Source organism: Bubalus bubalis, chromosome 2 (genome assembly GCF_019923935.1).
Source record: "Bubalus bubalis isolate 160015118507 breed Murrah chromosome 2, NDDB_SH_1, whole genome shotgun sequence".
Classification (NCBI taxonomy): Eukaryota; Metazoa; Chordata; class Mammalia; order Artiodactyla; family Bovidae; genus Bubalus; species Bubalus bubalis.
The window spans coordinates 113,977,900-114,005,050 of record NC_059158.1 but is presented as its reverse complement, the minus strand read 5'-3'; the positions used below and the strand labels follow the sequence as shown (position 1 = coordinate 114,005,050).

Here is a 27,151-nt window from a genome sequence, read left to right as displayed (position 1 = left end):
TCATCCTTCTTTTCATCCCTTGGTATCAGTTTATATTTTGTCCCCTACAGTGTTTTCAGATATTGAAAAAATCACTGGGTTCATTTTTCATTTCTTCAGATTTCTTTGATTTTTGTAATTTTTTCCCCATCAACTCTGCAATTTAATATTTTAAACAACTGTTTTGGAGTTCATTATGTCTTATTAATAATAATTTGAAAGATTTATTCCAACTAATACTTGTAGTATGCCCTGACAGAACCCTTTAATCCTTTTTAAATGTGCAGCTGAAATCATTTTCAGGTTTTTAGCTTTATCATGGTAATATTGGTCAATTTTGTTTCGTTTAAATATTTTAATGCATCCTCTTATTTAATTTCTCATACTTTCTGCCTCATTTTTGCATATTGATAGTTGATTATTAATATTTTATGAATTGCAATCCTATTTTTTGTGATTTGCTTGTGAGCTGTAGACTCTTAAAATTGTTTTTCTGTCTTCCTAGTATAACAGCATATTCTGGTACAATTAAACTGATTTTGAACTGGAAACTAATTTTATCGAGCTTGGTGAGTTTGTATAAATGAAGTCTTACCATGTGATACAACATTCACTTGCTAGATTAAAGGGAAAAGAGCTACTCTAATTTATGTCTTTTAGTATGCCCAGTAGATATGGCTAAACAATCTATAAAATATTTCACTATCATCATGTATAATTTAGCTTGCAGCTGTTTCATACTGACTAAATCAATTCAATGAGAAGTGTTGAGATTTTGAAATGACCAAATTAACCAAGTTTTCCCTCAGTGATGGCATAGAACTTACTTTATTCTCATTTACAAAGTCGGTACACGTATATATTTTTCTGCAAGACCTATCAATTCTTCTGTTCCAATCATGAAATGTTTAAAATTTCACGTTGTTATGATTCATTAGTACCATTGAAGCATGCTAAAATGTGAAATCTATGCAAACTGAAGAAATTTAATCTACACATGCTGCCTATGATATTTAGTTTTCCTTTGTTTTACTTCTAACTCAAATATAAAGCATTTTTGCTCTACCACCAGCTGTGATATTTTGAAACATTTCTTTCTAAATCAATTTTAAAAGCATTTCATTATGATATGTACTAAAAATGAAAATTACAGTTGAAATATTTAGAATCATAGAATCTCGGAGTTAGAATAAAATAATACAAGCGGTGGTGGAGACTTACCATGCTTTCCCATGTTGGTATTCTTCTGCTCCCTTGGGCATCTGGATCAGCATACTTCCCAGCCCTGTTGCAGTTAGGTGGTGCTGCATGACTCATTCTAGAGTGTGACCAGAAGAGACCATGGTGGAGACTACTTGTTGAGATGGCAGAGCTATTGAGAAGGAAGGAGCCACGAGGTGGAAGTAGCCAAATCTCTGAATCACTGCATAAAAGGCAGATGATGTTTTACGTGGCTTTACAAATAACATACCATTTCTGTCACATGTTCTTTTGTTGTGTTTTATATTGTTTTCACAAATCTTTAAAATGAAAAAGCCATTTGTAGCTCAAAGGACATATGAAAACAAGCTGTGGGCCCCAGTTTACTGTCTACTAGAGAGTCACCTGACTGGTATCAAACATGTGGTGCCAGACAAAAAGTTTGTATTAACCCAGTAAGTTGTAGGTGCTAATTATCACAGCATGCCTGACTAATACACCTGTGATCTCATCCAGCTCCCTAACCACACCAGATTCCTGAAGAATGCTTCTGATGTCAGAAGTCTGTATACTATATACTCTATGAAATGGCCTATTCGACTCTTGAACAATTCCATGTGTAAGAAACTATTCTCTTTTTAGTGAACCAGAGTCCTAATTCCATTTTATCTGTTGATTCCCCTTCTACCTATGGATAAATTTACACTTTATGACTGCTTTTTATTATCTAAAGATAGGTCTCCCCTGGTCTGTTAACTTAGAAGAAAACAGAATAGTATATTAAGCAATAAAAAAAGAAATAGTCTCAAAATAATAAAAGTAATGTAAACTATTGCGTTGGCCAAAAGGATCACTTTTTAATACATGCATTTTAAGTACTTACTCCAAAAAGTGAATCTTTGCTTTACATTTGATCTTTCAAGCCAGCATTTTCCTGTGTGTGTTTGAGCGTGAACCTCAAAGCTTCCATAGAATATTTGTTTGGCCAGTAACTTATTTGAAATCGTAACTCATAGAGTCTGTAGTATATTAACTATTTAGTAACTCTGTCAAAAAAGATACACAGTTCAGTATTACATGATTTACTCTGTGCTAGTTCATGGTAGTTAGTTATCTTTTTTTAAATTAACTTCTATTGGAGTAAAGTTTAGTTGCTTTACAATGTTGTGTTAGTTTCTACTGTGTAGCAAAGTGGAGCAGCTATACATATACATTATTGCTGCTGTTAGTCACTTAGTCTTGCCAGAGTCCTTGTGTCCTGTACTGTAGCCCGCCAGGCTCCTCTGTCCATGAAATTTCCCAGGCAAGAATACCGGAGTGGGTTGCCATTTCCTACCTCTCCTCTTTTCTGGATTTCTTCCCAGAGGGAGTAGAGCTCCCTCTGCTATACAGTAGGTTCTTATTTGTTGTCAGGTTTTATAAAATTGTAATAAGTGATTATGTATTTTTTAATTGCTTTTTTTGTAATAATTTTCTTGGGGAATGATACCACTTTTACCAGTCCTTAACATCATTTGTTGAAAATTGGGAGAGCTCTTATCAGTACCTAAACTTTTGAAAATTTTTATCTTCCCAGTTTTATAAAACTTTTCATTTCTGATTTATTTACAGTTTCAGGTTCATGAAAACCTGAACAGTTGAACTAATTTTAAGTTGGCTAGGTGCTGTTGTTTAGTCGCTCAGTCAGTCTGACTCTTTGCAACCCCGTGAACTGTAGCCTGCCAGGCTCCTCTCTGTCCATGGGATTTCCCAGGAAAGAATACTGGAGTGGGTAGCCATTTCTTGGTTAGGTGCATTCATCTTCTTATCCCTGCCTTATTCCTGTACTTTCAACAGGTAATCTTTTTAAACCCAACTGTTGTGAATAAACTAACCTTGTTTCCCCAGGACAGACTCAACTATAGGAAAGGTACACGTCCTGTTTCAACTTCAGTAGGTGTTCATGTTCATTTCACTTAATTTCTGGTGGAAATAAATGAACTATTCCTTCTTTTACTTCCTACCTTTACTGTTTGCTGTTAGGTTGATAACCAGGGTGGCCACATACACCAATTTACACCTGTTGCATAACAAAATAACATACCCCCTTTTACTCTGCCCAGTTTGGAGAAAAAAAATTATATGATTTATCTTATTGATCATTGACTTTTGACAGTGATTGTCAGAAATTTCTTGTATTAAAGTGTTCCATTTTGTTTTGCTGATAGCAGCCTGATTCCTTCATTTATCTCTTACAATAGCAAGTAGTTTATGAGATGATATTTGGACATTCTGAAATCCTTAGGATGGGGAATAATTCATGAATGTGTGTGTCATCCTTGTGCAAGGGCCATATAATCTAATTTTTGCTTATGAGCTGCAAAAGCAAATACAAGAATTACCTTTTAAAGAAACATTCTCTCTGTTCTTAAAGATTTGGTACATTTTCTCATTTTCTGAGAATGAGAACTGCATGCCTGTTTCCCTTTTGCCTTTCCTGCTATAACACTCACACCCAAATATGTTGGTCAGTCAAGTATCTCTGGTAGCTGTTTTGATGGTTAGTGTCTGCCTTCCTTTTAGTGAGAGTGATTTTATAATGTGTATACTCTTTGGTTCTTTGTTAACAATCATAAGTTTTGGGCAAGGTATTTGATAATAAAATCATAACAGGCACCTTTTCAGCCCTCAATAAATGTCAGTCATTACTGTTTTTGAGGCTGAGTGGGGAAAGTCCCCAAAGCCCAGTGGAATACTTTTGAAACTCTGATACAGAGAAAAAAAGACCGATCATTAAAAATAAGCTAGCCACACAATATTAGCCTTAAAGTAATTTGTAGTACTTACTACAAATTTGGCTCTTTATTCTGTATTATCATGTGTATTTTGTATTTCTACATAGGCAGTAAGTTAATTGTGAGCAGTTGCTTACTTACTATGTGCAGTCTTAGAAAAGAGAGCTGTAAGATAGATCTGAGAGTCACATTTCCCTGAGTATAAATCTGAGCACATAGATTTTTGTTGGTATTTTTATAAATAAATACATAATATACATCCGCAGAAGACAAATAAGAAAATATAAACAAAACTATGAAAACTAGCCACGAGTAAGTTACTGTCACCCAGAGAAAGTAAGTCATTCTTTTTTTTTTTTTTCTTTTACAAATAAACCAGATCATATTGTACATACTGTTTCAGGAACTAGTTTTTTTTCTTTTACCTGAAATTTCATCATCTTGGCTGCCAACAAATGAGTTTCTGCAACTTACTGAATGTATTTTCATTTAGTTAGCCAGTCCTGTAGTGTTCCCAATTTTTTACTTTTACACAGCACCATCATTTACGCTATAACTCTTTCTTTGGATTAAAATCGTCTCAGTAGTCTTAACTGGATCAAAGGTGAGGCTTTTGATGATACATACTGCTAAATTGGCCTCCAAAGAGTTTGGGCCATTTTTCGCTCCCACAAACAGTATATAAGAATGCCGTTCACTCAGCAGAGGCAGAGTTCTCTTGTATCATTGCTAGTGGAAAGTGCTGTTTTTTAAAAATTGCTTTTCTTTAATCAAAAAATCTTTAATTTCTTTTCTGTGAAGTACCTATTTATTTCTTAAGCTGTTTTTCACAGGTATGTTCATCTTTTTCTTTATTGCAAAATAAGAAATAACCTTTAATAATAATCATTACTACAATGAGCTAACTGAAGATTCTTTACAGCCTCAGTAATAATAATTGGCTAAATTACCACCTTGTGCAGTAACAAATATTTTTGCGACTTAAATGCAGATATATATTTAATAAAATTTAAACTTTCCTTTTTTATTGAGGTATAATTTGCATACTACATTATATTATACATAATGATTACATACAATCATTATATATAACACAATGATTCAGTATTTGTAAAATGATCACCACAGTGAGTCTAATTAACATCCATCACCATGCGTGCTTAATCACTCAGTCTTGTCCAAGTCTTTTCGACCCCATGGACTGTAGCCTGCTGGGTTCCTTTGTCCATGGATTTCCCAGGCAAGAATACTGGAGTGGGTTGCCATTTCCTCCTCCAGGGGATCTTTCCAACCCAGGGAACAAACTCACAGTTCCTACACTGGCAGTCAGATTCTCCTACACTAAGCCACCAAGGAAACCCCGATCACCATACATATTTACAAAAAAATGTTTTATATTTTGAAGAGAACTTTTAAGATTTTACTCTCAGCAATTTTCAAATATAGAGTATTAGTAACTATAGTCACCCAGCTGTACATTATGTCCCCATGACATACTTATTTTATAACTGGAGTTTTGTCACTTTTAATTCCCTTCACTCATCCCCACCACCACCACCACTCTGGCAACTACCAAATCTGTTAGTTATATCTATGGTCTTAGCTTTTGTTTTGAGTTTGGTTATAGATTTTTGCATATTATTTAAGTGAGATTATGCAGTGCAGTAGTTCCCTCTTACCTTTTGAGTTCTCTCTTTCTCTGGTTGTAATTACCTGTAGTCAACCAACATCTGAAAGTATTAAATGGAAAGTTCCAGAAGTAAACAATTCATAAGTTTTTAAATTGTGTGCCATTCTTAGTAGAGAGATGAAATATTGTCTTGTCTTCCTCCGTCTCACTCTGGATGTGAATCACCCCTTTGTCCAGTGTATCCCACCCGTTAGTCACTTAGTTTCTGTCTTGGTTATCAAATCCACTTGCCCAGCATCACAGTGCTTATGTTCAAGTAACCCTTATTTTACTTAATCATGCCATCAAAGCACAAGAGTAGTGTTACTGGCAATTTGGATTTGCCAAAAAGTACTTCCTTTAAGGGAAAACGGTAAAAGTTCTTGACTTGAAAGGAAAAAAAAACCCAACTATAGGTTTGCTAAGGTTTGCTAAACTATAGGTTTGTCTGAGGTTGCTAAGGTCTACAGTAAGGATGAACTTCAATCTGTGAAGTCGCAAAGTAGGGAAGAGAAATTTGTGCTAGTTTTGCTATCACACCTCAGACTGAAAAATTATGGCCACATGATAAGTGCTTAGTTAAGATGGAAAAGACATTGAATTTTGGGGTGAGAGGTGATTGACAGCAGTGTGTTGTGCCAGAAAGCATTGAGCTTATAGGAATACTTCAGCAAGGGAAATGAGTGAACCACATCATTTACTGCAAGTTAGGGAGAAGGCGATGGCACCCTACTCCAGTACTCTTGCATGGAAAATCCCATGGACGGAGGAGCCTGGTGGGCTGCGGTCCATGGGGTCGCTGAGAGTCGGACACGACTGAGCGACTTCACTTTGACTTTTCATTTTCCTGCATTGGAGAAGGAAATGGCAACCCACTCCAGTGTTCTTGCCTGGAGAATCCCAGGGACGGGGGAGCCTGGTGGGCTGCCGCCTATGGGGTCGCACAGAGTCGGACACGACTGAAGCAACTTAGCAGCAGCAGCAGCAGCAGGGAGGTTACTGGAGAAGGAAATGGCAACCCACTCCAGTGTTCTTGCCTGGAGAATCCCAGGGATGGGGGAGCCTGGTGGGCTGCCATCTATGGGGTTGCACAGAGTCGGACACAACTGAAGCGACTTAGTAGCAGCAGCAGGGAGGTTACACAGATTCTGGAATGGGTTTGGACTGAAAAATGAAGTTACTGGAGAGTTTGTCTGCTGCAAAGAAGCTACTGCTGCTTTTCAGCAGAGGTGAAGTTAATTAAGGAGAAAAACCACAGTCACATAAATTTTATTACAGTGTATTATTTTAATTGTTCTATTATTAGTTATGGTTGTTAATCTCTTAATGTCTCTATAAATTAAACTTTGTCAAAGGTATGTATGTATGTATAGGAAAAAAGATAGTGTATATAAAGTTTGCTTCTGTCTACTGTTTCAGACATCCCCTAGAGGCCCTGGAATGTATCTCCCATGAGTAAGAGGGGACTACTGTATTTGTCTTGCTCTCTCTGACTTATTTAACTTAGCTTAATACCGTCAAGGTTCATCCATGTGGTTGCAAATGGCAAGACTGCATTTTTTTTAATGGCTAAATTATACTCTATTCTATATGTATGCCACATCTTTTTTATCTGTTCATCCATCAATAGACACTTGGGCTGTTTCCATATCTTGGCTATTGTACATAGTGCTGCAATGAGTTAAACCTTTCTTAACTAATTTGGGATTCGCGTATCACTCTTGCATCTTATTTTATCCGAAATGCTGTCTTGTACAACTTCTACTCACCCTGAGCTAGACACTTGTTATTTAAGTTAGTAGAACACTAGATTTTCTTTCTTTGTAAACTCAGCCATTTCTTTGGAATACTGATCTAGGATATGTGTGTAACTCTTTGTTATTTTACATGTTCCCAATATTAGAAAAAGGATGAGTTAGATGTAAGAGTGGCACTGTCTCGAGACCTCACAGCACATTTTTGTCAGTGGCTTTGCACAGCTCTAGTGTTTAGGAGACCTCAGTTTTGAAAACCCAAGAGTTTGTTTTTGTAGGCTCACATAAAGTAAAGCAAATACTCAGGGCATATATGTTAATGAAGTTTATGGAGACTGAATATGTGAATGTTGGTTACTGTGAGAGTTGAGTTCTGCTTGTGTCAGCATGAATAGTGTATTCTCTTCAGGTTAATCTGCATGGACTAGGCCGGTTGTAATTAGAAGGCTGTTGGTTAAGCAGGGCTTCAGATTAAGGTGAGTTTGGTTGGATAGATGGTCTGCTAGGAAGATACCTGTCACATGCAAGGAAATGGTCAAATCTGTAGGCCTGGGCAGAATGTTTTCTCTGTTACTGAGATTGGCACAATGGGCACTACTGCTTGCCTCCAAGGTTAGGGTCTCAACTTTCCCAGTTGTTAAAAAACTTTCTTATTAAGTTCAAAAAAAAGGTCAGTAATAGTGCTTTGGATGTAGGTGGATGTAAGAGTCCTTTGCTATAACTCAGCAGTACCTTAGCAGTTTGCAGCCCATAGTCTGGTAATCCATGCTGCAGCCTAACAATCCTGCTTCTCTTTGTAGACTTGGTCCAGTTAGGGCTCACTATAATTAATTAGTACTCACTGCTTTAGATTATATACCCAGGTTCTTTGGATACTATTGAACTCTGAAATCATGTTTACAGATTTATTCCTAAGCATGGATAATTGCATCATGTGTGTGCACAAGGACATACACATAAGCTTTACTTCTCAGTCCCAAAGTGTAGTCTTTACCACTGCTGGTAAAAAGCCCCTGGAGAGGGCCAGGGGCTCCCTGTTTGCTTGAAATGCTGCCACATTTGATGTATACCAATAGGGTGAATATCCCAGAGTACATCAAGATGCAGCTATTATATCTTTCTTTTGAAAAAAAAAAAAAAAAGAAAGTTAGCTCTTCTTACTTTTAATTAAGTGTCTAAATTGGCATGGTATGCATAACAGCTTCTCGTTGAAAGGCTAAACCATGCCCAAGAATCATCAACTGGTCTCATTTCTGGTTTATTTCTGGGTGGAGTTTTCCTGTGTTTTTCTTTTTTCTTCTTTGAAATGTAGTTCGGTGTTGATGTAAGTTTAACAGCTAAAAATATTTTAATTTTTTGTTGTTGTTGTTGCATCAGGTCTTAGTTGTGGTGCATGAGTTTAGTTGCCTCATGGCATATGGGATCTTAGTTTCCTGACCAGGGATCAAACCAGCATCCCCTGCATTGGAAGGCAGATTCCTTACCACTGGACCAACAGGGAAGTCCCAACAGTAATTCTTAAATTTACTTTTTTCACTAAAAGGAACCCTATTCAAAGGGATTATTGGTGACCTGTTAGAGAGGGAGGAGGTTAAGGAGTTATCACTTGGCTGCTAAGGGAACAGTTTGCATGTAGGGAACCAGCTCAGGGAGATTAGAGGTCTAACCACTGAGTCCTGGGGTGTCTTTGCCCTCCAAAGCCAAAGAATGTACAAGGAAACAGCAAAGGGAAGACGTCCCATTCCTCTACCTCCTCCCCAGGAGTCCTGATCTTAACAAAGTTCACCTCTGTACACTCAGTTGCACAAGCCAGAAACTTGAGCATTGTATTTTCTCTATCCCCTAATCTGATCATTCCCAAGTCCTGTAGATTTTACTATGGATGCTAGTTTTTAAATTTCTGCTGGCTTGATATTCTTGAGTTTATGGACCAGGTTTGCTCTATTCTGTACCACAGGAAGGAGCAAGTAAGAATAGGTGGTAATGTCTGTTAGCTAAACTGATTCAGAATGTGGAAGAGGTTTTAAATATTATACAATCAGAAATAGGTGATATGTCAAAGTGATTAAGCTCATGAACTCTAGAGCCAGATTGCTTACTTCACATTCTTCTCTGCAGCTCACTAGTTGTGTACCCTTGAGCAAGTTACTTAATCTACCTCTGTTTCTATTTTCTCAATTCTGAAATAAGGATACTTAATACTATTTGCCTCACAGGAAATGCTTCAGTTCAGTTTAGTTAAGATCAGTTGCTCAGTCGTGTCCAACTCTTTGTGACCCCATGAAACGCAGCACGCCAGGCCTCCATGTCCATCACCAACTCCCGGAGTTCACTCAAACTCAGGTCCATCGAGTCGGTGATGCCATCCAGCCATCTCATCCTCTGTCGTCCCCTTCTCCTCCTGCCCCTAATCCCTCCCAGCATCAGAGTCTTTTCCAATGAGTCAACTCTTCGCATGAGGTGGCCAAAGTACTGAAGTTTCAGCTTTAGCATCATTCCTTCCAAAGAACTCCCAGGACTGATCTCCTTCAGAATGGACTGGTTGGATCTCCTTGCAGTCCAAGGGACTCTCAAGAGTCTTCTCCAACACCACAATTCAAAAGCATCAATTCTTCGGCGCTCAGCTTTCTTCACAGTCCAACTCTCGCATCCATACATGACCACTGGAAAAACCATAGCCTTGACTAGACGGACCTTTGTTGGCAAAGTAATGTCTCTGCTTTTGAATATGCTATCTAGGCTGGTCATAACTTTCCTTCCAAGGAGTAAGCATCTTTTAATTTCATAGCTGCATCACCATCTGCAGTGATTTTGGAGCCCAAAAAAATAAAGTCTGACACTGTTTCCACTGTTTCCCCATCTATTTCCCATGAAGTGATGGGCCCAGATGCCATGATCTTAGTTTTCTGAATGTTGAGCTTCGAACCTACCTATCACATAGTAAAGTGTTAGCTTTTGATCCTTTTGTTGTTTTTGTTCAAGAATGAAAAGAATCTGTTCCTCAGCTGATGAATTTGATTCTAACTGTTAATTGTTAACAGCTCTTTTACTCAATAGGGTATTTCAGATGAGTCATTTTAAGATATAGCAATTAAATTATCCTTATTATCCTTACCCTCTTCCATTCAAGTTTGTGTTCCACCATTTGATTCTGGATTAATTCTGTCTTTGTTAATGAGTTAAGTGAGCTGAATGTTATATAGGATCATAAAGCATTTTCTAAAGTGTTACTTTGCATACATGATGATGTCTGTGATGCTGCCTTGGCAAAGAATTATCTTTTGTTTGTCGTTAGTGATTAGATGACTGCATCATCGTTGGTTACCTTCTGCCCCTCAGAAGTCTATTTGGTGTAATTTGGGTCTCCTGCACTGCAGCCATATTCTTTACCACCTGAGCCACCAGGGAAGCCCCAATTATCAGCTAAGAAGGGAGTGATCAGCACTGGGAAAATTAGTTCATATAACCAAATGGAGAGAAAACTTTGGGGCAGTGGGGAGGGGTGTGGTTATTAATTACATTTTGCATCCCACACCTACTCCAGGAATAAGAATCAGTTTCCCTTAACAGCTCTTTGGTTCTCCCAAAGTTGTAGAAAGGAGCATGAGAAGAAAGAAATTAAGTAATTCTCAGAGACTGTTGTATAATAAAGCTTTTTGCCAGCATTGCCAGAGGCCCTGTTGCTCTTACACGATATCAGATGTGTATTTTCATTATTCTAAGTCCGCTGGCTTTTGATTCCACTTTATTTTCTCATTTTCAGAACTTTTTTTAATAAATTTATTTAAACACCTGTGCTGTGCTGTGCCTAGTTGCCCAGTTCTGTCCGACTCTTTGGGACCCCATGGACTGTAGCCTGCCAGGCCCCTCTGTCCATGGGATTCTCCAGGCAAGAATACTGGAGTGGGTTTCCATGCCCTCCTCCAGGGGATCTTCTGAACCCAGGGATCAAACCCAGGTCTCCTGCATTGCAGGTGAATTCTTTGCCGTTAAAACTATTTTTGACATATATGTCCTTTGAGAAAAGTCATTTAGGCAATGACTTTATCAAAAACTACCTCTCTACCCCTCAAAAAAAGTCCGTGTATACTTTATTAGCATTCTTTGATTCATTTCTTTTGAGCCCAAAGATGACTATACATTGTTCTTTAAAACATATTCATACTACCAGAATTTCTAGAATCAGTATGTATTTTTAAGTTAATCAGTAGTATAAAATGTTTTTTGAAAATTGTTTCTCGAATATAGATAAATTACACTTCATCAAATTTAAAAGTTTTGTATTTCAAAGGACACCACTAAGAAGGGAAAAGAAAAAACCTAGAAAGGGAGAAAATATTTGGAGTATTTATCTGGTAAGGGATTTATATACAGAAAATACATAAAAAGTTCTCTTAACAACTCAGTAGTTAAAGACACATAACTTAATTTTAAAATGGGTAAATGATCTGAATGAATAGAGGTTTTCAAAGAAAATATGCATACAGACAATAAGTAAATGGGAAAATACTCAACATCATTAGCCATCAATTGAAATATAAATCAAAAGCACAGAGAAGTACCACTTCATACTCACTAGGATGATTGTAATTGAAAAGACAATAATAAATACTATCAGGGATATAGAAAATGGGAACCCTCACACACTCCTGGTGGGCATTTAAATTGTACATCCACACAGTTCCTGTTTTACCCAACAATTTGACTCTTAGGTATATAATCAAGAAAAGTGAAAACATATGTCCACACAAAAATTCATGATGAATGTTCATAGCATATTCATAGTAGCTAAAAGAAATAACCCAGATGTCCATCACCTGGACACCTGGAAAATTGGTTCATATAACCAAATGGATAGAAAACTTTGGGGCAGCAGGGAGGGGTGTAGTTATTAATTACATTATGCAGTTAGGCAATTACTTTATCAAAAACTACATCTTGCATAATAGGGAAATCTACAGAAACAGTAGATTAGGGATTGTCCAGGGGTAGGTGGTGGATGGAGAGATTAGGAGATGAAAACTAAATAGTACAGGTTTTCCTTATGGGACGATTTTTACATTCTGAAATTGATTGTGGTTATAATTACACAACTCTGTGAATATACTAAAAGTTATTGAATTGTATATTTAGGCAAATTATATGATATGTGAATTATGTCTATTACCAAATTAAAGCTGTTACCAAATATAAATGTCAAGGACTTCCAGATAACTGAAGACAGTGATGGTCTTCTAGCTACTGCTTCCCAATTTTTCTTCAAAAAATAGAACAGTAAAAAGAAAACTTTAAAGACATTGCGTAATTTGAGAGAATTTAAAACTTCAAAATAACTTGAAACAAACCAACAGAAATTCACCAAATTCTACATGTGATCTCTCACACTCTTACTCCATTCCTGCCTGCCATAAAACTGTGGCACGCAAAGGCTAAAAAAAGAGTGGGGGTGGGGTGGCTCAGCTGGTAAAGAACCTGCCTGCCATTGCAGGAGACACAAGAGACTCAGGTTCAATCCCTGGGTCAGGAAGATCCCCTGGAGAAGGGAATGGTAACCTGCTTCAGTATTCTTGCCTGGAAAATTGCCATGAACAGAGGAGCCAGGTGAGCTATAGATCATGGAGTCACAAAGGGTCAGACACGACAGAGGACACACACACAGTCATAAAAAAGACTGAAATTCTGTCATTTGCAACAGCATAGATGGACCTAGAGAGTATTATGCTTAGTTACATAAGTCTGACAGGGAAAGATAAAGAATCTCTTATCAGTTGTTTGGAATCTAAAAGATAAAGCAAACCAGATATACATAACAAACCAGACTCACAGATGTAGAAACAAATGGTAGTAACCATTGGGGAGAGGAAAGGGGGGTGATAATGGGACAAGAGATTGAGAGATATAAACTACTATATATAAAATAAATAAGCAACAAAGATACACTGTACAACACAGGAAAATGTAGCCATTAATAACTTTAAATGGAGTATAATCTATTAAAATATTTAATCAATAGTTGTACACCTGAAAATAATATAATATTGTAAATCAGCTATACTTCAATTGAAAAAAAGGATGCATCAAAACAGCGGGAAGCTAAGCTTGAACACTTAGCCAGAAGGACTAAGTTTACCTTGAAAAATTCTAGAAGAAAAAAAAAATCTAGATTGGAACAGGAACTCTAGGGAAGGAACTTAAAAACACATGCAGTTCGAAGTGGCAGCCTTCAAAATACATAGCTTCTAGAGGAGACAAAAAGGCACATAATAAAGAAAGAAGTACCCTTCAGCAGGTGAAGCGAGAATAAAGCAAAGGGAGAGAATTCATAATGCAGCAAGACAGAGAACCACAAAATTGTGGATTCATAACCAACTTCTCCCCTCAGAATAAGACAACTGGCTGAAATATCTGGACTTTGCAATACTGACAGAAGAGGGCACCATTAAAATAGGAATCTGTAAAACATCCCGATAAAGTAGTGTGCAAATGAAAAATTCATAGCAATAAACAGATTTATCTGTAAAGATGAAAATAAGTGAGGTAAATTTCTAGCTCAAAACAAAATTTAGGAAAACAGCAACAAAGTAAACCTAAACAGAGTACAAGGAAGGAAATAATAAAGATAGAAAGTAGGAAGTAATGTAGAGAATAGAAAACCAGTAGACCTAATTATACTATGTTTTTTTAAAATGATCAAATTAGACAAATCACTAGCTACCTTGATCATGTAAAGGAAGAAAGCACAAATATGCAAAGTAAGATAACGAGGTTGAAAATGGTTATTGAAAACAATTTTTTATTTTAAAAAGTCACAAGATAGGGAATTCCCCGACAGTCCAGTGGTTAGGACTCCGCGCTTTGACTGCCGAGGGCCCTGGTTCAGTCTCTAGTCGGACATCTAAGAAGAGACCATGCAACTGCTAAAAGAAAACATGGGTTTTTTCTTTAACCTTAGTTTAGGAAAAGACTTTCTGACTGTGACTCTTAAAGACACCCTTGCATATGCACAAGTTGATTCATTTGGGGAATGTTTGTAATTGCAAAATATTGAAAATAACCTAAATGCTCATATAGGAGAATGACTGCATAAATTATGGTACAGCCACACAGTGAAGGATTATGCAGTTGTAAGGAAATGAGGAAAGTCTGCACTATTAAGGTGCAATTAAGAGAAAAGAAGAAATTACAAATAGTATCTGTAGCAGGCTACTCTTCATGTAAAAAGGGAGATATATCAATATATACATGTATCTGCTTATTCCTGCAAAATAATGCAGGAATGATAAACCAGAAACTAATAAAATTGCTTTCCTATAGGTAAGGGGGTCAAAATGGAGCAGAAAGATCAGCAATAGTAGAAACAAGACACTGGGGAGGAATGGGAGCAACATTTTTTTGTGTAGTTCTGACTCTTAGAACTCTTAATTTTTCACATATCCTCCAAAATAAGTAAAAGTCATTCTGGATGTGTGTTTGGTAGGTGGTGATTCTGAAATGGAATATAAGCACTAACAAGTGAACCTTACTGTATTACAAATGAATAACAAAGTCACTAACCTGAGTGGGGAAGAAAGGAACTAAGTAACTTTGGAAAACAGGGTTTTGATTATATACTAGAGGGCTAAAGACTGAAAGAACGAATGTTGTACTCTGTGTGGTAAAAGTGTTTCTCACAGAAGTATTGTTTAGGAATTCTGAAACTGTCTCTGAGTTTGAACAAATAAGTGAATATATTGTGTCAACAGATAATGAATGTACAGTTTTTCTATGTTGGATAAGGAAGCTACAGATAAGGAAATAAGCAATTATGAACCCTGTTTTCTTTGGAGTTAGAGATATCCATAGGAACCCATGATTTTTCATATATATGCAGATGCAGAGTTCAGAAATAAATATAGACATGTGAATATGTATATTAGTACACATATGTACATGTCTTGGTTCTGTCCTGAGAGGGGCAAAAAGCAGTGAGATCCTAGTAACAGCAAACATGTTAGTGCCTAGATCTTCTCTAAATAGCCTTCTCCAGAAAAAGGAACAGTGGTTCCTGGGAGAAACGGTTGAGTCTGAGGCTGGGGTAGGGAAAATAACAAGATAAGGCTGGAACATCATATGGTACCAGAAAATCATTTAAAAATGAGACTATTGGATTTTAACCCACAACAAAATACATTTCTCATACATAAAAATAAATAGATAAATTGGGAGAAGGGACAGTACTTTCTTACAGGGGAATTCCAGGGAAATTAAAATAAGTAGTAGGCAAACAGCACTGTAGTAATTATTGCATGCAAGAACTTTCAATGGATGCTAAAATTAGAGAAATTATAATGAGAAACAAGATATTTCAAAGTCATAAAATACCTCCCCACATGATGCTTATTAATTACAAAGGAGAAAATAGTAACTTTAGGAAAAACATGGCAGACACCACTTTAACCAAATAATCAAAGTAAAAATCATCAGTTGTTAAGATTTATCAACATCATGTATACCCTGATTATGATGCACTGAGGGTAGTTGTACTTCTGTGGTGTTGTTGCCAAAAATGTGTGAGCTCAGTCTAGTCTAATCATGAGAAAATACAAGGTAAGCCTAAATTGACAGTCATTCTACAGAATAACTGACCAATGCTCTTCAAAAGAATAAAGGTGATGAAAGACAAAGACTGATGTGAGGAACCTTCACGGGCTGGAGGAGAGTAAGCAGACTGACAGTGCAGCGTGAGATCCCAGATTGCATCTTCCATCAGGAATAAGACATTGGTGGGAAACTGAAGAATTCTTTGGCTTAAGGAATTTAAGTAAGATCTGTACATTAGTTAACAGTTCTTGCCCTGCTGAGCTTCTTACCATGCACCAAATTCACTCCTCCTCTGCCTTTGGCTCTCACTCATATTGTTGCTTCTCCCCCAAATACTTTTCTCTTGCTTCGTTATCTGGCAGATTCCTTCAAAAGATAGCTTAAATGTCACTTCCTCCACAAAACATTCTCCGCCTCTCCAGAACTAGTCTTCAAGGCCCATTTGAATGCTGCTTCCCCTGTCCTAGCATTTACCACACTGATAAAATAATGTTTGTATCTTTCTCTAGACCATCTGTGGTGTAAAGAATAAATTAGAAAGGGGCAAGACCATTTTAATAAGGCTTCCCAGGTGGTACAAGTGGTAAAGAATCTGCCTGCCAATGCAGGAGATGCAGGTTTGATCTCCAGGTTGAGAAGATCCCCTAGAGGAGGAAATGGCAACCTACTCCAGTACTCCTGCCTGAAAAATTCCATAGACAGAAGAGCCTGGTGGATTGTTGTCCCATGGGGTCACAAAGAGGTGGATGTAACTGAGCGACTGAACATGTTAAGACTGTTTTAAAGGTTAGAGACCAGTAAGAAGCCTCATGGGGAAATCCAAGCAGGAAATAACGTTTGCCTATATTAGGATATTGCCTGTGAAGGTAGAATTCAAAGATACTTAGAAAGTTTGGAAGATCCTTGAGGGCAGTTTGTCCTGTTTGCCACTAGATTCATAGCAGGGAAATTCTCACAAATCCTGCCTTATAAGCATGACTCTCAATTCCTGCTCATGGAATATTTCACTTTATTCTTAACTGTGTTGAGGCCTTATTTCTGTAATTATCTTTGGAGGTCTGTGAGGCTGGCACTTTGGATATTCCACTGGTTATGAAAGGTTGACTCTGTTCTAACTGGGGAATATCTCAGTTCCTCCTTACCATTCTCGAATCTTCTTTGACATGTTAAGTAAAGAGGATAACTGAGTTTATGTATTTGTTTACTTGCTTATTTGCTTTTGGTGAGTGATAGCCAAGAATAGAGATGTGGGTTCGATCCCTAAGTTGGGAAGATCCCTGGAGGAGGGAATGGCAACCTACTGCAGTTTTCTTGCCTGGAGAATCCCATGGATGGAGGAGCCTGGCAGCCTTCAGGCCATAGGGTCGCAAAGAGCTGAACACTACTGAAGCGACTGAGCATCCAGCCAAGAGTAGATGAGAAACTAGTGGTTTTTTTCTGCCTCTAGACCAGTTTCCCATGGTAGATACCTTTATGGTTCTTTCATAACATTCTTTCAGTTACCCAGTTTTTAAAAGTGTTTGGATTATCCTTGACTTAGCCCTCTCTTTGATGAGTCATTCATGATTAGCCAGATTTTGCTTTGAGGTATCTCTCCACTATCTTTGTTTTACCCCAACCTTGGTTATCTTATATCTAGATTATTCTAAGAATCTCCTAGTTTACATTCTTAACTTCTCTGCCTTATTATCTTTAACTTAGATTTGCAAGAATTATGTTGATGCTAAGCTTTGATATTGAATTATCTCAGTGGATTGAATTCCCCCCCCAAATTGAAAGTATTAAAAGAGATAATAGTTGAGTGCTTTATAAGTATATATCCCCTAGCTCTTGGTGTATTTCTTCCTTTTAAAAATCTTTTCATTTAAACTATAATGTTTGATTTTAAAGGTCTTTCATAATTGAGCCAATATTTGTTTATCCTTAATTTCTACAGAGAGAGGAAACAGTGTACCAAGTGTACCAATTAAGAGTAAAGGCTGTAGAATATAAAGCCAGCCTCACAACTTGGGTCTAACATTACACAGGAGAAATCACTTGATCCATTTATATCTCTGTCTTTTCAACTTTAAAATTGGGGGTATGGGACAATGTTTCTTTAACGGTTTTTGTCATGAGGAATACTTAATATTTGCAAACGACTTCTTGGCATACTACAGAATATCACATTTTATGTTACTGGTAGAAAATAAAAGTATATTAATATTCATCTTAGGTGATCAGTTCTGAAGCATTTAATATATGTTATATATTTTTAATGTTAACTGCACATGTATTCGGAGAAGGCAATGGCACCCCACTCCAGTACTCTTGCCTGGAGAATCCCATGGACAGAGGAGCCTGGTAGGCTACAGTCCATGGGGTCACTAAGAGTCGGAAACGACTAAGCGACTTCACTTTCAATTTTCACTTTCATGCAATGGAGAAGGAAATGGCAACCCACTCCGGTGTTCTTGCCTGGAGAATCCCAGGGACAGAGGAGCCTCTTGGGCTGCTGTCTGTGGGGTTGCACAGAGTCAGATATGACTGATGCGACTTAGCAGCAGCAGCAGCACATGTATTATGGAGAAGGCAATGGCACCTCACTCCAGCACTCTTGCCTGGAAAATCCCATGGATGGAGGAGCCTGGTGGGCCGCAGTCCGTGGGGTCGCTAAGAGTCAGGCAAGACTCAGCGACTTCACTTTCACTTTTCACTTTCCTGCATTGGAGAAGGAAATGGCAACCCACTCCAGTGTTATTGCCTGGAGAATCTCAGGGCCGGGGGAGCCTTGTGGGCTGCCGTCTGTGGGGTCGCACAGAGTCGGACACGACTGAAGCGACCTAGCAGCAGCAGCAGCACGTGTATTAACAGACAGGAAACATTTAAATCATGAAATACTTTCACTTGGGGAAGATCTCAGGTGCAGTGAGTGTTAAAAATGCTTGCATGACTTCTAAATATAGGTAATAAGATCACGAGACTCATTACTACTGTGGAGAAAGCAGTCCAGGAGTGAACTTCATGCTTTATGAAATGAAAGGAGTCCATTCCATGAGGGACACAATCCCTTTATGTTTATATTATCCACCTTTGCAATTAATCAGATCCAGTAAGAGCTCACAAGGCAACAGGTTAGATAAGGTTAATGTTTGGCTACTTCCAAGTAACATGTGATAGAAACTTGCTGTAGTATCTGATTAGCTGTTTTACACTAAGACTACTATCCTAATGAATAAAAAATGCTAGAGAAAAGGAGGACTGCTGGAAAAGGTTGTACAGAGAAATTTAAAGATGGTGTTGTGCATGTCTAAATAGCCTTCTGGCTTTACCAGTTCTAAACATTTCACCTCACTTGCTCATATTTTTATCACACTCCCATAATTTAACATTGATAATATTTTATCTAATATACCAACCACATTCATGCTACCCCAGTTATTAGTTAATATCCTTTATAACTTTTTGAAAAATCTTGAAACCACTCAGAAATCCTCAAACCACTTTATATTTGTTACATCTCTCTGGTCTTTTATAATTTTGCCTATTTTTCCTTTTATAATATTGATATCCGAAGACTTCAAGCTAGCTGTCTTGTAGAATGGTCCACAGTCTACATTTATTTGTTTTATCATGACAGATTCCATTTAAATATTTTCAGATGAGTACTACATGAGTGTTGTTGTTTTTTTTTTTTGTCCCCAATTATATTAGCCTGTCCTATTATTGGTGATGTTAAAGTTGCTCACTTGAGTAAGGTAGAGTCTGCTGGTTTAACTTTTACTCTTTGAAATTAAAAGTTAATGGTATCTTATGATAAACATATTCATCTAAGACTAAAAAAAAGTTAACAGTAATCAAAGACTATCTTGGTTCAATAACGATCTTTCATCTGATAGGTTTTTGTCATTTATTCCTAGTCTTTGCTGGAATCAGCTATTACATTGGAGACTGCAAAATACTGATTTGCCACTTCTAAGAAAATGTTAAATTTCTAAAAAAGTTGGCTCGCATAAGGTGTCTCCTGTTATGGTAGTCATTATTCTTTTTATTCAAAATGTCTTAGGCAATATATGAGAGAATTAGGTTCAAATGTTGTTTTCACCTTTAAAGGTCAAGCACTTAAAAGTCACCTCTTAAGAGCTCAGGCACCAAAAAATTAAGAAAGTTTATCAGCAGTGTCAGTAATTAGATTTAGAAAATTAAATTTCTGTTATTAGTCCCATAGTTGCCCCAGTTCCTTTAATTCGGTTGGGAATTTAGTTTTTACGTTATAACTATAGTTAAACAGTGTCAATAGAGTCAGTGTGCTTATGCTTTTGCAGAGGAAGTTGTTGAGCGTTCAGAAATGTACAGAATGAAACTTGAGATGCAAGCAAAAAATTAAATCTTACGAATTCATATTCCTTTTTTTTTAAGATGTATTTATTTATTGGCTATGGTGGTTCTTCACTGCTGCGTCCAGGCTTTTTCTAGTTGAGGCGAGCAGGGGCTGCTCTTCGTTGTGGTGCGTGGACTTGTTGCGGTGGCTTCTTGTTTTGGGCACAGGCCACAGTAGTGTGGCATGTAAACTTCGTTGCCCTAGGACATGTGGGATCTTCCTGGACCAGCATGACTGAACCAGTGTCCCTTATGTTGCAAGACGGATTCTTAACTCCTGGACCACCAGGGAACCCCCTAACTCATATTGTTTTTATTGAGGATTTATTCTTTGAAAGTTTCCTTTGTTACCTGATCTTGGTACCATGTTTTAAGCACAGTTCCAAGGTATTATAAGAAACCTTTTTTAAACCTGTTTCACTATTATTTGTATTGAACATTTACAGGGTACAACAAAGCTAATTTATGTAATTAATGATATAGTATCCAAAGAAAATATTGAAGATTTTGTGTCTTATTAGCACGTTATAGGTTGTTCCTAAATTAGGAGTTCACTATTGATAGAATTCACTATTGACAGCTAAGTTCTTTCAGAGTTAGAGGGAGACCTCTACCTGACAGTAATGAAACTACATTTCAAAATATTCTTTATTATGATTTTTCATTAATTCAGAGTTACTTGAATTTATAAGACCTTACAGTTTCCAAGGGCTTCTCTGGTGGCTCAGTGGTAAAGAACCCACTTGCCGGTGCAGGAGACGCAGGTTTGATCCCTGTATCTACAAGATATCCTCAAGAAGAAAATGGCAACCCACTCCAGTATTCTTGCCTGGGGAATTCCATGGACAGAGAAACCTGGTGGGCTACAGTCCATGGGGTCGCAAAAAAAGTCAGATACAGCCTAGTGACTAACAACAAAACAACAATTTCCAAAGCTCAAAGATAAATAGAATCATTTGAAATAGCATCCATACATACAAGTGGTTTTATCCTGAACTTTCTGACTAGTAGAAATATTCAGTTTAATTTTGCTACAGTGAAGTTGGGTTCCTTCATTATTCTGCATTTCAGTTTGTTTTCCTGTTTCATAACAAGGGCTTTTTTTAGGATTTTTAAGGAATGTTGCCTTGAATTTATATCTCTCAAAAGTAACAAAGTTTTATCTGAGAAAATATCACTTGTACGTTTTAATGAAAGCAGTAGCCATTTGGGGAAAAGCTAGGGACTTGGATATATGTGTTTTGGTACCCAGGCTGGTACTTGGCGTTTACCTCTTACATGCAGATGAGTAGCAAAAAGTATACGACGTGGTGAAGGATTGTACACTGAGGAAATAGGTATTTTGGGAAACTTTAAGTAAATTAATGCAAAACATCTCAGACAAGAATCACTGTCTTAACACCTTTGAATAGTCAGGAAAGGTTTTGTGGATTTATATGTATTACAAACTTAAATCTATATATATAAGTCTGAAATATAGCCTGTTGAAAGCAATAACATAGTTACAGTGTCTTTCATTTTGCCATTTCCTAAGCTGGTATACGGCTTCCCAGGTCGCTCACTAGTAAAGAATCCACCTGCCAAGCTGGAGACTCAGATTCATTCCCTAGGTTGGGAAGATCCCTGAAGAAGGAAATGGCAACCCACTCCAGTATTCTTGCCTGAGAAATCCCATCGACAGAGGAGCCAGACAGGCTACAATCCATGGGGTTGCAGAAAAGTTGGACATAATTGAACATGTAAGCAGCAGCAGCAAGCTTGTATACAGAGCACTGCTGATACGTTAAACTCTATAAGACTTAACCATTTTAGTGGCAGAGAAAAGTATTTTTGGTTAGTGGTATACGTTTTTTTCTTCAAATAGTACAGGTAATAAATGTCTGGTAGGATCCTTGCAGTACCCCCGTATGTTTATGGAAAGTATTTTGTTTTTCTTAGTTTTTGAACGATGTTTTCAGTTCATTCTTTAAGTCTACCACTTGAGCTAATATAGACAACAGACATCTGACACAAGGCAGAATTGTCTTCTGATCGCAGTTCTATTGCTGTCTCCATCTGTTGGTGTGAAGAAGTAATGTTCTTGCCAGAAGAAGCCAGCTCGTTTAAATTTTAGCAGAAACAAGAAATAAGGAATTATGCTCTTAATGCATTTTGTTTCTTTGTGACAGTTAAATCAGTTGAAGATCAGAAACCATCATGGAATGTCAGCTTTTGTAGGCAGATTGTCTTTGAGTTTTTTTTAAAGGCTTTTTGTTAGTGACATTAGAAGTGTTAAAGAGCATTATGAAAAACCTGATGTATTAACTGCCTAGATTTCATACATTTTGTTCTTAAGGGAATTCTGGAAAATATAATAATCTCAACTTTTCTCATCAGCGTGCAACAAAAATTTAATAGTGAGAAATCTCAAAAAATCCTGATAGTCTTAGCGCATTCACAGTTTCATAGACTTTTGCATCATTGCTTCTGAATTGCTAATGAAGAGCTCAGTATAGCTTCCGATCCATTTCAGATATTCTGGGTGGTGACTGGCTAGAGTGTTACTGACATCACAACATACAGCTGTTGACTTTCTATTGTCTGAGTCCTCTGCAAGTGCTGTAGACCGCTCCCGCAGCACTCTCCCAATGCCTGACTAATCAGCCGGCTGTGTGTGCACTGAGCTCTGTAGAGGAGCAATGCAGAGCATCAGTTTACAGATGATACTATGGCAAGTACATCTTCATTCACTCTGTGTGATGAAGCAAATACCAATGCGATGAAGGTATGTGACTCTTAATTCATTTAATAATGTGTACAAAAGGTAAATCAGATGTATGAAGAGTTATTCGTCTTCACTTAGTACCCTAATTTTGCTAGGGGCTTGTGATAAAATCCAACACAAGAGCTTGTTTTTAAAATGGTTTTTGTTTCTTTTTGTAAAGATATGTTTGTTAAGGTTGGTAGAATGAGGAGTAGGATTCATTTGCTTCTCAGTAATAGTAGAAGTTTTTTCTCCCCTAACCCCCAAATTTGTGGTACTCTTTGTACCTTGTTGATAGAATGGTTTACCTGAGTGCTCATTGATATTTGTGTGTAACAGAATAGTTTGTCAGTCAGGAAGATGTCTTCTCTTTCAGGTTCATCTCAAAATAGACATGCTGAGTGGCTTTTACATTTAAAATTTTTCATTGTGTAACCAGTACAGTGTGGATGAGACTTTGGAAATTATAAAACAAAGAACCTTAACTTTCAAACCCGATGTAAATTTTTGTATTCCTTTTTGGGAGAAGAGGTAGAATAGTTTTTAAAGTGCTTATAACAGGAAAACATAGATTTGTCATTGCTCTGATTAGCGTAATCAATTATCACATTGCAAAAGAGAACAAATGCTAACCAAGCTGTAATTTTTGAGAACTGATTTCTAATCATACTATATAAAACTTTGACATTTATCTTGATATGATTCTTCAAAACTGAAATCCCACCATATGGGCAATACTGAATAACTGAAATATGTCCATTAGAATATAATTGACTTGTTTGGAAGATTTTTGAGTTTTGCTTGCTTGTTTCCTGGATTTAGCCAAAATGTTAACAGTTTTTGGAATTGCTGTATTGTTTTCACCCCCCCCCCATAAGAATCAATTATTTTGATCTTGAGAAATAACTCATGTTTTTTTAGAGGAGACAGAAGAAAACTCACTAAATGGCCTTTTTTCGTTGCTGAATATCATTATTCCTTTCTTTTGTTTCTTTCTGATTCCCAATTGTGTAAGTAATTAGAATTGTGAAAGTATTAATAGCTATTATTAAAATTAGGGAGTTTTATTAGGTACATTATTTCAATCTAATGCCAGGAGAATTTCAATCACCATTTCTTTTTTATGCTCAGGTTTTAAATTTTATGTTGAACAACGAAAGAAAAAAAATGAAAATTAACAGCTCATACTCTGAGTTCTTACCTACAACTGCTTTTATCCATCTTTGTTGCATTCTGCTTTTCTCTTTTTAATTGTCTTTACCCCTTTTCATTTATTGTGTTCTTTAGGTTTCCTTTTGTCTCTCTGCTCCCTGCCCCCTGTGTGTGTGTGTATGTGTGTGACTTTCTGAGTGTTTGGCTCTTCTCTGTCTCTCTCCTTTCCCTCTGTCTCCCTCCACTGGCCTGTTAGTCTTTCTCACTTTGTCTCAGTCTGTCTCCCTCTCTGTGCATTTCTTTTTTTTTTTTTTTTTTTATTTTATTTTTAAACTTTACAATATTGTATTAGTTTTGCCAAACATCGAAATGAATCCGCCACAGGTATACCCGTGTTCCCCATCCTGAACCCTCCTCCCTCCCCATACCCTCCCTCTGGGTCGTCCCAGTGCACCAGCCCCAAGCATCCAGTATCGTGCATCGAATCTGGACTGGCGACTCGTTTCATACATGATATTATACATGTTTCAATGCCATTCTCCCAAATCTCCCCACCCTCTCCCTCTCCCACAGAGTCCATAAGACTGATCTACCTGGTGTCTCAGAGTCACTCTCTGTGTGTCTGTCAGTCTTTCCTTTCCTTTCTGCTCACCTGAGGCTCCCTCTCTCTGGTGCCTCCGTCTCTCTGTGATTGTCTCTCTCCCTGCCCCCACTGTCTCTCCCTTTTCCTCTGTTTGCCTCTGTCCCTTCCTCTCCCTCTCTGTTACTGTTGTCTACTTTTCTGCCTTTGTGCCTGGCGTGCCCTGCTCTGGGCCCCTTGCTCCAGCTTTCTGGCTGTCCCCCGCCCCTTCTCTTACTCTTCCATGCCTGACTTTCTTCCTGCCTCTCTGTCCCTGTTTGCGTCTCCCGTGTCCTTGACGCTGTCCTGTTAGTCTTTCTGCCTCCATTTCTCTCTCCCTCTTAGCGTTTTGCTTCCTTCTCTACTCTATCCCCTGGTCTTTCTACTTCCCGTCCAACCTTCACTCATACACATACACTCTCCAAATTTTCATTGTCCAGGTTTTCAATTTTCATTGGAGCCAAATCTGCACTTGACTTTAAATGTTCTTTGGTCATTTAATAGCAATGACTGGCGACACTTTATGTTAAACTCTGCACTTAATAAAAAAGAAACTATTGAGTAATAGTTAAATATATTTTAAATAAACAAGTTTTACCCTTCAATTTCTTTAATTTTTAAAAATTGATGTTTCAGGCCTTATACGTGGATTGAAATGATCACATATTGAAATTGTCATCTAAAATATTTTGTCTTCCAAAGATACACATTTTAGACTGTTAAAGGGAATTCTTTTTTTCTCAAATGATTTTTCTATTTTCCTATTTTTCTTAGAAAGCACCTTTAAAATTTTCACTTTTCAAGATAACTTAACACAATACCTACTTCATAATTGTGTTCCAGGTCATATTTTTTAATATACCATTCTGTATTTTTCCAAATGTCGTACAGTGGATGTACAATGGGATTTTTATCTTTTTATTTTGAAATAATTGTAGAGTCACAGAAAATAGCAAAATACTAGAGAAGTCTCATGTGTTTAAAGATTTTTAACATTTAAAAAATTTTTTTCAAGATTTTGTGCCTTGTATCTTCGTATTTAAAATGGTCTGAGGAACAGAAATTCACTTAACATTTACATATGTACATAGTAACAAACCTAGCAACTGTCATCATACTGTTTTTATTTTGCTTTGTAAAACAGATTAAGATAGCAAGTTGATTAAGGCATAGTTGTCTTCATGGCACTGTGGTTTTGTGATAACTCATATACAGCTATCAGGGAAGATGCTTAAATTTTCGGCTAACAAGTTATATATGTTTAAGACACAAAGTAAGATGTATAAGATAAAAATGTTTTCAGAGCTGAGTTAAATGTCATCTTCATGTATAACTCTCCCTTCTGTGAAATCATGTAACATTTCTCTTGGTGCCTCTGCTGATTGTCATAGTTCTCTTCTCTGCGATATAATCAGATTCTTGGTCATGTGGGACATGGGGTAGGAGTGAAATAGAACCCCCCAAAAAATCATCATCTCTGAAAATCTTCTTGTCACACCTCCCTAGCTGAGGAACCCCCATTCTAATTGATAGAAGATGTCTTTAATAGAGTTAATAGTTTTTTTTTTTTTCAATCAAGTTCATCTAAGCCCTGGAATTCCTCAGATGTACTTTAGTAACTAGATAAATGGTTGAAGCCCAGTTAATATCTTTCTTTTTTTTTTTTCTTTTTTCCAGTTAATATCTTTCAGCCCAGCCCCACCTTCTCACTTGGAATTTACGGGTTTGTGTAAAATCTGCGTGTATATGTGTATACATGTGCATGTGTGGATATATGTGTGTGTTTCTCCCAAGCCTATACTTGAATGTTAATTAACAATCTTGTTTTATATTTCATATAAAACACATACAAAATATTGTATAACGTGCATATATAAAATATAAAAAAAGAGATGCCAACTAGGATTTATGTATGTGCTTCTGAATAACCTAAAACCACATGGAAGAATGTCCATGAGCCTACTCATGTCTGACTGCTGCATCCCTGCAGAGAGAATCTTTGAGTTTAATAAGCTTCTCAAGCCGGATCCATTTATGGTCTAAAAATAATTAAGAGTTACTGCTTTATCGTGTCTGTAAATCATTTTTCAATCTACTATGCTGGTTTGACATCTTCTCTCTTTTCTGTTATTTTCAAATACTTAGAAGGGTATATGGTTTCTATCTTCAGCAGAAGGCACTTCCACAGAAATCACATGCCTTTTTCTATTTTTTTTTTTTTCCAAGTAGTTTGAACATATGCAGTGCTGATTACTAAGCATATCTGATGTCACGCCGTAATACAGGATCACTAGAGAGAGACAGTAGAACATTTTATCATCT

General features: G+C 37.1%; 1 protein-coding gene across 13 annotated transcripts in view; it reads left to right on the top strand.

The window, feature by feature from the left end:
• R3HDM1 (R3H domain containing 1) overlaps positions 1-27,151 on the top strand; it is a 167,569-nt gene that overhangs the window by 28,842 nt on the left and 111,576 nt on the right. Inside the window, exon 1 of one of the 13 annotated variants that reach the window (XM_025277017.3) lies at positions 22,931-23,079. The exons of the other annotated variants lie outside the window; for them this stretch is intronic. The gene's annotated coding sequence lies outside the window, so the exon portion shown is untranslated. Of the gene's footprint in view, positions 1-22,930; positions 23,080-27,151 lie in introns of those variants that run through there. 13 annotated transcript variants of the gene reach the window in all.